General features: G+C 54.9%; 1 protein-coding gene across 1 annotated transcript in view; it reads right to left on the bottom strand.

Moving 5' to 3' along the window:
• AGBL1 (AGBL carboxypeptidase 1) overlaps positions 1–12,789 on the bottom strand; it is a 508,639-nt gene that overhangs the window by 56,931 nt on the left and 438,919 nt on the right. The gene's annotated exons all lie outside the window — the stretch shown is intronic.

Here is a 12,789-nt window from a genome sequence, read left to right as displayed (position 1 = left end):
ATAACGATGAGGGACACTGTGCCCCAACCCTCAGGCCACAGGGGGTCCACGGCCAGCCTCCCCACAGCTGGCCTCCTCCCGCCTCTGCCTGGGTGTGGCCAGAGACATCAGGTAGAGGCCCGCTCGAGGGTGACTGGGTTAAGGCAAAGATGCCCTGAGGAGCTGTGGCAGACTATGCAAGGCGGTCTCAGGATACCGGCGTTACCACAGCAAGAACCAGAGGAAGCGATTTCATGGCTTCAGGTGAGTTAAAGCATGAAGTGACCCACAGAGGTGTCTATGAGGTCTGCTGGGCAGCAGGTTGAGGCAGAGCGGCCACAGACGGGAGGAGACAGGCAGCATCGGGCCAGGGCTCCAAGCCCGCCTTCCCACCTCCTCATGCACTCACCACTTTGATACGAGGAAGCATCCAAAACAAATTAAGCTCTGAGAGTTGTGCACATTAAAGAGAGGCTCCCTGGTAAAAGAGGAAACCTAGGGGATTGGAGAACCTACCCAAAGCCATACACAGAATCAGGATGGATACGCCATCTATGACTGCGTTGCACTGCTTGGGGAGTTTTGCCTGGCCCTGTTGGTCACTTCACTTCCCCACTCTTGGCAGCTGACCAGAGGCTCAGGCAATGGTGACTGCAGAGGCTCGGCCCAAGCAGCAGGTCATTGGGGCACATGCGCTGACAGAACAAGCATACAGCCCCAAGTTGTATCATTCCATGGTCTCCCACCTTCTGAGCCAACTCTCTCTCTCTCTCTCTCTCTCTCTCTCTCCCCTGTGTGTGTGTGTGTGTGTGTGTGTGTGTGTGTGTGTGTGTTCAGGCTACAGAAGCAACAGGGCATGGTATGGGAGCCGCCACCACACCGAGAGTCAGGTTTCCTCAAGGTCCATGGAGTAGCTGAAAGCTACTATGTCCTCATGGCAGGAGGGACACCAACAGGCAGTAGCTGACAAGCCCTGGAAAGCACCAAGCCATGCATGCATGTGGGTATACACCTCCTCCTCCTGCCCCTGAACCCCTCCCCTTGAGGGCCGGTGGGAAACCAGCCACCAGAACCGCATCTTCCTGTGGGAGCACGCACTGCCCGTGCTGCAGAACCGCATCTTCCCTGCAGGAGCACGCGCTCCCCGTGCTGCAGAACCACATCTTCCCTGCGGGAGCATGCACTCCCCGTGCTGCAGAACAGCAAGATGTCTGCCAAGTGCCAGCCCAGCTCCTGTGCTCATTCTGAAGGGTTTTCAGTCCCCAGGATGAGAATTGAGTAATGAGAATGTGCCCTCATGTTCTGAAAGTAATGGCAACAAAAACATCCTTATTTTTAAATAATGCCTAACTTAAGAAAATCAAATAAGAGGGAAGTGGAGACAGGGAAATCAGTGCTGGTGGCGTGTTGCTGATTAAGCACTGAGTGTCCCCAACTCCCGGTGACAATTTTCATCACCGGAACTATTCAAACGATTGAGTCCTTCTGTGCCGAGATGTCTGGGAAGCTCCTGCCCAGGGGGGCAAGATGGCATACATCCCTGCCGTCGAGGGAAGCCCCCTCTCAAAATCCAGGGGGGCTCAGCCGCATGAGGCCTGCCAGGACTCGCCTGGGTTTGAAATCACCCTCTGGGGTGACGGATGGCTGAGATCCACGAAACAGGCTCCAGGGTGATTGAGGTTGGCCAGGGCCTGATTGCAGTTTTGCTTGGACCTGGCTCGTTGGCCGGGAGGCATAATTTACAGGCTCATTACTGCATCTCTTCAGCCTCCCGAGAAGATGGAATGGGGCCCATTTATAGTCAGCTGTTTGTCCCGCACCATGGGATCATCCATAAACCTGCAGGAAATACCTGGCGAGGCCATTCAAACAGCCTGGCAGCAGCGACCCGGGCCAAGGTGTGAGAGGCGCCTGCATTGCTGAGACGGGAACTCAGCTGCCATCAGCTACAGACCACGCCAGCTGCACCTGAGCCTCACCGGGGGGGGGGAGTCTGTGCCTGTCCCACACTCAGCCCTCCCTCTGCTGCACCTCCAGTGCCCCTCACCTAGAACAGGGCCCCCTAGGAACACGGGCACAGGCTTCAGATTCCTGGGCCCCCATTTCTCCCTGCACAGCTATGGAATTGGTGCATGCTGTGGCTCCAACCTGGCCATGTGCGCATCCTGCCCGGCTCCAGTCAGCCAGTGCCCCCTCCCTCCCACCTCTGGTTGCCTTGAGCTCAGTCTCTGCCTTCCAGGTTCCGCCCAAAGACCAGCCCACCTCAAGGCCTACTGGCCAATCCCACCAGCCCCTGGCCTGAGACACCTGCTCCTCATGCATGTTGAGTGTCTGCCTGCCTGGCCTCATGTACCTGCTCTTTCATCCATTGGAATATTCTTCCCCCAGAACACACGCACTCAACTCCTCCTCCTCCCTCACTTCTCAGCCCTAAAACGTGCACCCCAGAGAGGTCAGGCCAGGCCAGGTGGGCCCACACCCCAGAGAGGTCAGGCCAGGCCAGGTGGGCCCACACCCCAGAGAGGTCAGGCCAGGCCAGGTGGGCCCACACCCCAGAGGGCCAGGCCAGGTGGGCCCATGCCCTCGCCTGCTCAGGCTCCATGGAGTTTGGCCCTCTGGGCAGCCACCATGGACTGTGTCATCCTGTTTGTGAACCCTTCTCTCTCACTCATAGATGTGACTGTACTTGCTGACTGTCTGTATGTTTGTGTTGCTGCAAAACTTCTGTGAAAGCTGTGTGTAGTTTTCCCACAACACATTCATGTGAGCCATATGCAAGGATTTCAATATTTTCTACACCAAAGAAAACTTATTTTTCATTCAATTTCTCCTGAAGTTTTTGAAGCACTCTCATTTATGTCCATTGCATGCAAGATAAAATACTTCTCACTTTGTGTTGTGTTGCCTGGCCAGGAGGCTGCCCAAACTCAGTGAGACTGGCATGTCCATCTGCGGGCTGGGCCCTGAGAGCGTTGAAAAACCCACATGTGGCTTCCGTGGCCTGAGTTCCCCTTCTCCCTCAGCCTTAGCCACACAGCTCCTCCATGTGCCTCCTCCATTTCAAAGACCCTGAGGACCTCGTGTGTGCCGGGGGGACCCAGCACCCGACAGCTCTGCTCGAGGGAGACATTTTCAATGCCATTAAGCAACAAGACCTAGCATCCAGCTTACATGAGGAACTCAGTGAAAAGCAACATTTTTAAAAAGAAGAACATTCCAAGGAGAAAAAGAAGGAAATTCCTGCCAGATTTTTGAGTGTCCCGGCCTCAGTTGTGACTGACACAATAGGCATTTACCTTGTGGCCCAGTGATCCTGCAGGTGAGGAAACCCCAAAGTGACGAAGTCAGAATGTCCCCTGGCACCTGCACACACACGTTCCCGGAAGCCCTAGTCACAGCGGCCAAGGTACATAGAAAGGCCAAATGAGCACCAGCAGGTGCCTGGAGAGAGAAAGCCTGCACCCGAATCTAACACAAGAGGCCAAATAACCAGACAAAGTGACTGACTGCTAGCACCAGACCTCACTCTCACGTGGGATCCAGACCAAGTTGGATTTATAGAAACAGAGAACTAGATGGTCAGGGCGGGGAGAGAGGAAGTTAGTAGAACAGGACAGAAGGCGTTATGTTACAGTTGCGAGGAGAGCAGGGCCTAGCACACGGCCCGAGAGCCCACGTGATGCTTTGGGCAATGCACAGGGGTTTGCTGGGGGCAGGCTTAGCTGCTCACGCCAACCTGCAAAGAGGTGAGCGTGCAGTGTGGTGAGCCTGAGGAGTCTCTGTGGGAGCAGTCATGTCACACTGCACGCTCACTCTAAACACCACAAGAAAAACACCACACAAGGTGTGAACAAGCCACACCATCACACATCGGTTTAGCAGACAGGCAAGTCCACGTATCCACACGGAGGTGGTGTGTGGCAATTCCTAGGCACTGCTGGCAGGAGTGACCTCTGGGAGGCCAAGTGGACAAGGCCTGGAGCACACACAGGCCCCAGAGCGCCCAGCCTCTGCCTCGGAGATACAGCTGTATGTGGCATGGCTGCCCAGAGGTGTGTGCGGACGCAGCACAGGGCTGACTAGCAGAGCGACTGTGCTGTGCTCCACGACACACACACCAAGCCACATGCTTGGAGCTGCGGACAGGAACACACTATGCCTTGGTGCTAGAACACACAGAGAGCTCAAACGGAATGCAGAAGGGCCTGTAAAACATGGCAATGACGACCTGTGAGTTAACATGTGCTGCTCACCCTATAAATGTAGCCCTTACCAGCACTGGCCAGAACCCTGACAGCATGTCCCCCCAGTAGCCCAGGGCCTCCCCCCACCAACCACAGCACCCCATCTGACCACAACTCCCGGAAGGTGCAGCGAGACGCTCCTTATGCTGCCATCCCACCTCCCTGGTGTGAGTTCCCAGAGGCAGCCCTGGCTCCCCACCCCCTCTGCCAGCTCAGCCTCTGGTGTCCTCAGGGGGAGGGGGCCACAGGGCCGGCTTCATTGGTGAGTGGCCCCCTGGGGACGTGCCGCCCCCTATGTTTCTCAGCACAATGAAGACAGCAGTGGCCTGTTGCACAGGCATGGGGAGGCAAAGGCAGGAAGAAACTACATACGAGTTTACGGCCACACTGCAAAGACCGAACGCCAACCCAACAATGCCGTACTTCACATGATCAAAATTGCACACCTTGGGGGGTCATGGCATCTTGGTGGAACTCACCCTAGACCTATTAGGGCTCTGGTATTCTGGAATATTCTGAGGCCAGGCAGGCTGACCCCAGTTGAGTCAGTGATGTAACCCTGGAAGCCCCTGCACCTTTGAAGTGTACCTCTGAGTGTGGTAAGAAGATGTGATACAACTTTCAAAAGTTCCAAATGCCTGTTGTAAAAATAGGCAGAAATTCCAGTTTTTTGCACCAAGATAGATCTGTGTTTACCATCTACTTCTCCATGAATGGTTAATGTGTTGTCATGTACCGGGAACACACTTCACCAGTACAGGCGTGGACCAGCACTGAGGTCCTGCAGACAAGGATACATTGTACCCCCAAGAGTCTGAAGCCCAGACCAAGGAAACAAAGCCCTGAGGACAGAGCCAAGACCCTGTGGGTGGGACACACTCTCCAGGGACTTTTATTCACAACAAATCTGAAAGCCAGTGGAGCACAGAAGATGGCCTGGCAAATCGAAATAAATGTTAGCTATTATTTCTAGAATTTACATAAGCGCATCGCTTGTTTTCAGTCCAGCGGTTCACGAAGCAAATTAACTTTGCGGCTGTATTTCTCCCGGATCCCTTCAGGGGCCGCCTCCGTGGGGAGCAGGCCTCTCAATACCACAATTAATATTTAACCCGCTGGAGGCATATGCAGCGTGCCAGGCCCATTCTGAGCACTTTCTCTAAGTTACCTCATCTAAAATTAACACGGGCCCAGTGGCGAGTGTTGTTACCAGTGGCAGATGGGGACCGAGGTGGACAGACTGCATGGCCGTCCAGCAAGCCCATCGCGGGAGGAGCCTGAACTGTGTGTCACGTGACTCTGGCCACAACCCCTGCCCACACTGGCCCTCCTGCCCAACAAGGACCCCGAGCTCATGCGGGGTAGGGGCTCCATCGACCTGCAGAGATGCCAAGAATGTGGATGGCAGGGTGCCCTGCATCTTGGTTCGGGACCAGGCTGTGGTGGGCAGCAGATGCTTGCTCCCTGCAGTGCCCCCCTCCCTGCTTCCAGCTCCATGCTGGCAAGGAAAGAAGGCACCTTCCGCTCTGGAAGAGACAGAAGGGGTGAGCGAATGGAAGTGCCGGCCTCTGGTGGCAGCAACCTTCCTGGAGCTGCTGCACAGCAGGTGTGTGCCTCAGGTCAGCCCTGTAAGTAGACAGGAGCCACGAGGACGGGCAGTGGGCTGATCACCATGGAAACGGCCGCCCACAGCCACAGGAAGACGGTCACTTTGGAAGGAAGGGAGCCAGTGGTAGCTGTTGGCTCCCTGGGACATGCCTCCTCCTCCAAGGGCAGCAGCAGCAGTGAAGCGGCTGGGGCCGGGGTCGGGCCAGCACCCAGGCATCCTGGATCGAAAGCTGCAGGAAGCAGTGAACTTCAGGGCTCGTGAAACCTCCTGCAGCTAGGCCACCGCCTTCAGTCCAGGCCGGGCTCCGCGGCTTTCCTACACAACGGCTCTATGGCCACACAAGACACGTCCCAGTGGATCCCCAGGCTTATCCAATGTTCTCTGCTCCCCGTGTCAACTTTTCTGGCTCCTGGCGACCCCCTGTCCGTGCCTGGCTTTCCTCAGCCTTTAACAGATGAACTCAGACTGTGGCATCTGTCGGAAACAAGTACCACAGCTGGATTCTCTTCCCTGACCGAAGGGCTCCTCCCTTGGGGTGTCCCTCAGAGCCCCCAATGAGGGGGCCTTGCTTCGGCACCTTGCCTCCCATCCCACAAGCAGCCCCAGAACATGCTACTAGCATCTCAAACGTGTGACTAACGCTGGCCAGCACTGGGATGCTCCTGTCTCCTCTGGGACTGACAGCTGGATTCGCAACTGCTGCCTTCCCAGGGGTGAGCCGAACCCCATAGCTGGAGGGCTGGGAGGCTGTGCTGACCGGCTAGCATGGGGCCCGACAACAGCTCAGCCATCGTAGCCGGACATAGCCCTGCTCATTGCTGCATACAGATCATTGTCGATAATTTTCACAGGAAAGGCATAACAAGTATTTTCAAATAAGCCGCAGATCTGCAAGAGTTGAACCTGTATGTGACTTACAGGACAAACAAGCCTAATGTGAAGTCAGCAAGCACATGGCAGGTTCTACTCTGAAGACCCCGCCAAGTTGTGACATGGTGGCTACCACAGCCTTGCTGCTGGGGGAAGGGCAGAGGACCAGGCAGACTGGCAATGGTTCTGCTTAACAAACATGGCAAGCTCAGCTTAAACACCCAGTAGCACCAAGAGCTCTCTGTGCTTGTTCTCCGGTGGATGCCAGGGCTGTGGCTACGCGCCTGTGGTAATACGCACATTCGTGGAAGCAGGAAGACCTGTTGCTGCCCATGATGTGGGCACTCTTCGGCATCCTTCCAGCCTCCCGGGCCCTGAACTCAGCTCTGATGATGAGCAGATGGGTTCTTCAGCATAGGTTGGGTGTCACTGTGGAGCTCAGCAAGACAGAGAGAGTGGCTCAGAAGGGCAGGGAGGCAGCTTCTGTACCTGCAAGTCCTGGGAACAGTCGCCATGGGAACGGCAGCATTGTGAGCACCTGTGCTGGGCCATGGCCTTGACCACTGCCCCATCCCCGCTACAAAGTCCCCATTCAGCCCTGGGGGAGGTTTCAGCTGAACTATTAAGGAGGATCTCTAAGGGCAGTGGGACAGGGGATTAGCACAGCCAGTGGTCAGCCTGGGAACAGAGGCGAGGACAGCGCAGGCAAGCATGGACTGCAGAACTAGGGAAGAAAGCAAATTCACACCCTCGCTAATGCAAAGATGCCAAACAAGTCCAGAAAAGGCGTGGCGCCAGCTTGGCAAAAGCCAGCTGGGATGGGGGACCTGTCGGGGCAATTGAGCACACTGAGCCCCACCTCAGGGCACCTGGTCTGGTTCCAAGCTCCAGCTTTCAGCCCCCACTCTGGCTAACACAGGTCCCCAGAGGCAGCAGTGATGACCAGGTTACCTGAGCCTCAGCCACACCCACAGGCGTTGGGGTTCGGCCTTTTGGCTAAGATCAAGTGATGATCTTCTGTCTTTACCTTTCAGGTAAAGTGGAAAGAAATCTATTTTAAAAAATCAAAGCAACTTGACCATAACCAAACTCTATTAAAAATAAAAGGAGGATTGTTATGATATGTTCAAGAAGAGCTAATTAATTGGAAGGATAGTCCATGTTTATAGAATGGAAAACTTCCCATTATCAGACTGCTGGTACTGCCCACCCCCCATAATTTTATGGATCTAATGTGACTCCCATGATATACAACCTTTTGGTGACATTTGACCAACCTTATTCTTTTGTTTTTAGTCAAGATGAAATGACCAAGCAGGGGCAGTCCTGCTCAAGAAGAGGCAAGGTGAACATGACATCCAACAGGAGACCAAGCCTGTGGTGTCATCAGGGCAGTGCATGGAGCTCAGCAACGGAGATCAGGGGGCAGAATCAAACCCAGAAACTGTTTTCAACCCACTTGGATGCTGACTTTCCGGGGGCGGTGGGGGGCGGGCGGTGGCACTGCAATGCTGGGAGGGTCACCATGGTTCCCTCCATCAGCTGCACCAAGGGACAGGCAAGTGGCACATGGGCGCCCACATCTCACAGAGCCTGGCTGCTACCCGCGCACGCCAGCTCCCTGCCTCTGCAGTTAGAGGCAGCCAGGGAAGGAGCAGGGATCAAACGCCAGGCTCTTGCTTCAGAGTGGCCCAGCCCTGGGTGCTGTGGACACTCAGGGAGTAAACCAGCAGGTGGAGGGTGTGTGTGTGTGTGTGTGTGTGTGTGTGGCTGCTTTTAAATAGGAGCAAAACAAAAACTAAGAGATACATGAATGAACTATGCTAGGCCAACTGGATGTCCGTGAGAAGAAATCTATTTTGACCACACACAATCAGAGCCCTTGAGACGGGCAAGACCCAGAAGGTTTGGGTCACATGCGGGGCGGTCTCCTGACACTGAAGAGCAGACTAGCAGCTCCAGCCACAAAGGGACAGCTGACATTACACGACAGCATCTATTCAGCATCAGGGCTGGGAGGGGAATGAGCAATGATTATTTCTGAACTTCTAGGCGCACAATCTAAATCAATCAGAAAAACACAAGCAGCTCAACAGAACAATGAGCCGAAATCTGACAGGCTCTTCAGCCAGGGGGATACCCAAATGGATAATAGAATAATAAAGATGAAATGCTCCGTTTCATTAGTCATCTGAAACATGCAATTAAAGCAGGAGATCTCACCACTCCTCCGTTAGCGCAAATCAATGACACGGAAACACAGTACCCATAGCTGCCAGTGCGGAGGCTCAGACTTCCCCACACTGTGCTCGACGCAACCCTCCCCCACGTCCACCCCCGCCGAATGTGTGCTCCCCACGCCTTGTGTGTGCCAAGCCTGTTTTACACTCCAGTAAGTACGCACACATTCTCAACAACAGACGGTGTGGTGATGTGTGTACTGCAGTGCTCACGGAGTCCCTGACCAGCCATGTGCCCACGACGCCGCACTGCCTGGACAATGCGGTGGGCAGATGGGTGGGCAAGCAGACAACAGAAGGTGGATTTGATGAGTCTGGGCTACAGGACGAAATGCACAGCAGCCTGGCCTTCAGTTGTTGCTTCTCAGCTCTACAGGCTTATTCGTCCAGGACTCGGGCCCTGAGAGACGGCTGTGGGAGGGCCCGTTGCCTGGCCCGCCAGACGTGCCTCTTGGCTCTTGCAGAAGCAACTTCTTACAGACATGAGTCCCGTCCGTGGGGCAACATGCTCAAGATCTGCTCACCTCCGAGAGGCACTCCTGTCACCCCATCCCAGAGGGGCCTGAGCTTCTGCCACGGATTCGCGAGGTCACACATGCCGACAGTACAGCCAACGCTGTTCGGCACGGGAGAAGCAGCTCGGGGCCCCGAGCAACAATCAACTCAATTTACAAACCCCACATGGAAAGAGAAGCCCGAAGAACATACCGTGTGTGATGCCTCCCACCATAACATTTTAAAGACGATAACAGGTGGGAATTTGACCCAGCAGCTGAGACTCGGTCCCGTGTCGGAATACCTGGGTCTGGCTTGGGATGATACAGACCCTGCCAGGCAGCTGTGATGGCTCCAGGACCCGGGCTCCCATCTCACATGATAGTGTGGGACCACATCTCCACGCTTCAGCCCCAGACCGTCCTGCTGGGCATTTGAGAAGACAGAGGGCGGCAGCTTTCTCTTTCTCGCTCTGTCTCTCAACAGACAAAATATGCACATGCATATTTATGTGGGGGTGCATGCGCAATACACAGACACGCTGCTCTGTGGTGTTTGCCTGCAAGGCCTTTGACAGACCCACGCTCCCAGTGAGCCAGGGCCAGACATGCCCACGGCATCTTGTGCTGGTTCACTTGGCCGGCTCATGTCCTCTGGGAGCTTCCTCATCTCCATCCCTTTGGAAACTTGTTGTCATGATGGGGTCACTCACCACACTGGTGTGAGATTCATGGAAAACCAAAAGGAAAGCTCCAGAACAGGGCTACCGTGCGCTGTGAACTGCAAGGCTGAGCATGCTGAACACAGAGGCTCCATGTGCACGACCTCCCAGGCCTGAACACCCAGGGTTACTGAGAGACTGAAGAGAAACCTACAGAGGAAAACAGGAAACTCAGCCATTACAGTGTGAGCAGCCACCTGCTCGCCACAGAGTCAGCTGCAGGCTGAAAACCACTGCAGTCAAACTCCAAAAACAATTCTTCAGGAACAAACAAGTAGATCCTAAAATCCCTGTGAGCGTTTAAAATTGAACAGTTGAGTGCAGAGGTACCCCACGGGGGTGGGGGTGGCAAGGAGTAGCGGTGTGGCTGGTCCCGGGAAATCCCATTTTACAACAAATAGGGACGATGGATGTTGTGGCACTGCGGGTTACACCACTATCCAAGAGACCTAGACTCCACATCGGCGTGCCGTGGATATAGCCCCCTCCCTCTGCTCTCGGCCCAGCTTCCTGCTGACGCACACCCTGGGGGAAACAGGTGATAGACTCGGGTCCCTGCCACCATGTAGGGGACTTGACTGGGGCTCCTGGTTCCTGGCTGAAGTTCCTGGCTGCTGCCTGCTAGTTGGAGGCCTCTGTGGAGTGGACAGGCAAACGGAAGATCCCTCAGATTCCCTCTCTCTCTTTCTCACTGCCTTATTTTATTCCACATCTGAAATAAATATGTCACGAATACATTTGAATTTCATAAAGGTCATAAAGATGAATGAAAATGTCCCTGTTTTAATGTGGCAGGCACGGGCACAGCACAGCATGACACACACACTTGACCACAACACACTGTGTGTGAGGGTGGCAGGGGCACCCCTGGCTTCTGCCCCCCTCAGCCTCGCAGTTCCGCTCTCCGCTGGACAGCAGGCCCAGGCGTTGGGCTCTCTGCCCTGCCTCAGTTTCCCCTGCTCCGTTCTTCCCTCTGTCCTCCACCCCTGTCTGCCTGTCTCAACAGTGCCTGCACACAGAAGAGGGCCTCGTGGCATCGTCTTCACATGAATGAATGAATGAATGAATGAACAGGTGCCTATTTCCAAAGACACCAACCAGTGTGCTCCCTGTCCCGTCTGCTCTCACGTCCATCTTGGTCCTCTTAGCACCGAGCCAGTGAACTAGCCATCCCGTCACCATCCTCTGCTCTGGCTCCTGGACTTGCCGATGCCGTGAGTGTATCACACACCTTGCTCCTTCTCAGCACGAGTCACCGCTTTCCTGGTGTTGGCCCACTGGCTGTCCCTGACCTGGCAATGCCCGGACTACCTACCTCTCCCAGAACCCCTGTGCTTCGGACTTCCCGCACTGGCGCGTGTCACGGCCAGTGTGTCCGCACACTAGAACTGCTTCTGGAAGACTGACAGGCTCATCCCTTCAATATTTTGCCCTAGTGTACAAAAAAATGCTAAGTCAACATTTATGCAATGGATGAATGAGACAAAAGGCAAACATAGTAAGGTTTCCAATAAGCCCAAACACTCAGCAAAGACATACAAGCACGGGGTAACCTCTCTGGTCTAACCCTCCGGCCCAAGACTCTGCCAAATAAGACTTTGGGGGGCTGGGGGCGTGAAGGTGGGAAAGGCATTGCATCAGGCGACATGGGCTGTCAGAGAGGGGAGACCGGACACAGGGCCTGTGCTGGGCTCACGGTGTCCTCCTGCACTGCCATGCCATGCCCCACTGATTCCCCACTCTTGGGGCTCCTCATAGGAGGCATGGGGCACGGACAAAGCCTCCTGAGGTGGAACCACACCCTGGGTCACTGCAGTTGGCTGACACGTATTCTTCTGAGAACACACACCTGTGGGTGGATTGCCCTTGCCAGGCCAGCCTATTCATTTTCCACGGCTGGTCACACAGGCCCTGTCTGCCCACGGCCTCGCTGGGGAGCTGGAAGATTTCCTTAGAGAGCTGGGAGATGGAAGGTCTGGGAGAGATTCCTGTCCATGCATGCCCTGTGCTCCGTGGTCGCCCCTTCCTTGGACAGAGCCAGCGTGCTGTTTGCCGTACATCACTCCCCAGGGTGCCTGAAGGCTGTGTGTTGCCCTGGGATTACCAAGTGATGCTCTCAATGATAGAGTTCATTTCCCAAGAAGGACACTTGGTTCCTGGATATCTTTCCAAACACACCTTGGTCCTCAGAGGGTGTTGGGGATTCCGTAGGAACTCCTCCTCTTCCGTACCAGGCATCACGGCACCGCCCACGAATGTACTACCTGGTGCTGTGCTGCCCTTGGCATCATCACTCATGGCTGTACTCCCCATCACTGCACCGCCCTTGGCATCATCACTCATGGCTGCACTCCCCATCACTGCACTGCCCACAGCTGTGTAACTCATAGTTTTATTGCATATTAATTCTCTTCTACCTCTACACCCTACATGGCTGCCCAACCTTACTTGATGACAACACTCTCCTTCTCAGTTTCTGAAAGTCAAGTCCATCCTCCTGTTGGACTTTGCACCCAGAGCCAAGCATATGACAGAGGGCCAAGGAATCCTGATTGAATGGAACTGGACCAAGATGCAAAAGCCATGCTGAAATGTGCCCTCAGAGATTCTGAGAAATGCGAACAAATGCCA

Source organism: Ochotona princeps, chromosome 6 (assembly GCF_030435755.1).
Source record: "Ochotona princeps isolate mOchPri1 chromosome 6, mOchPri1.hap1, whole genome shotgun sequence".
NCBI classification, from domain to species: domain Eukaryota; kingdom Metazoa; phylum Chordata; class Mammalia; order Lagomorpha; family Ochotonidae; genus Ochotona; species Ochotona princeps.
The sequence above is the reverse complement of the archived record's forward strand: the minus strand, read 5'-3'. Positions and strand labels throughout refer to the sequence as shown.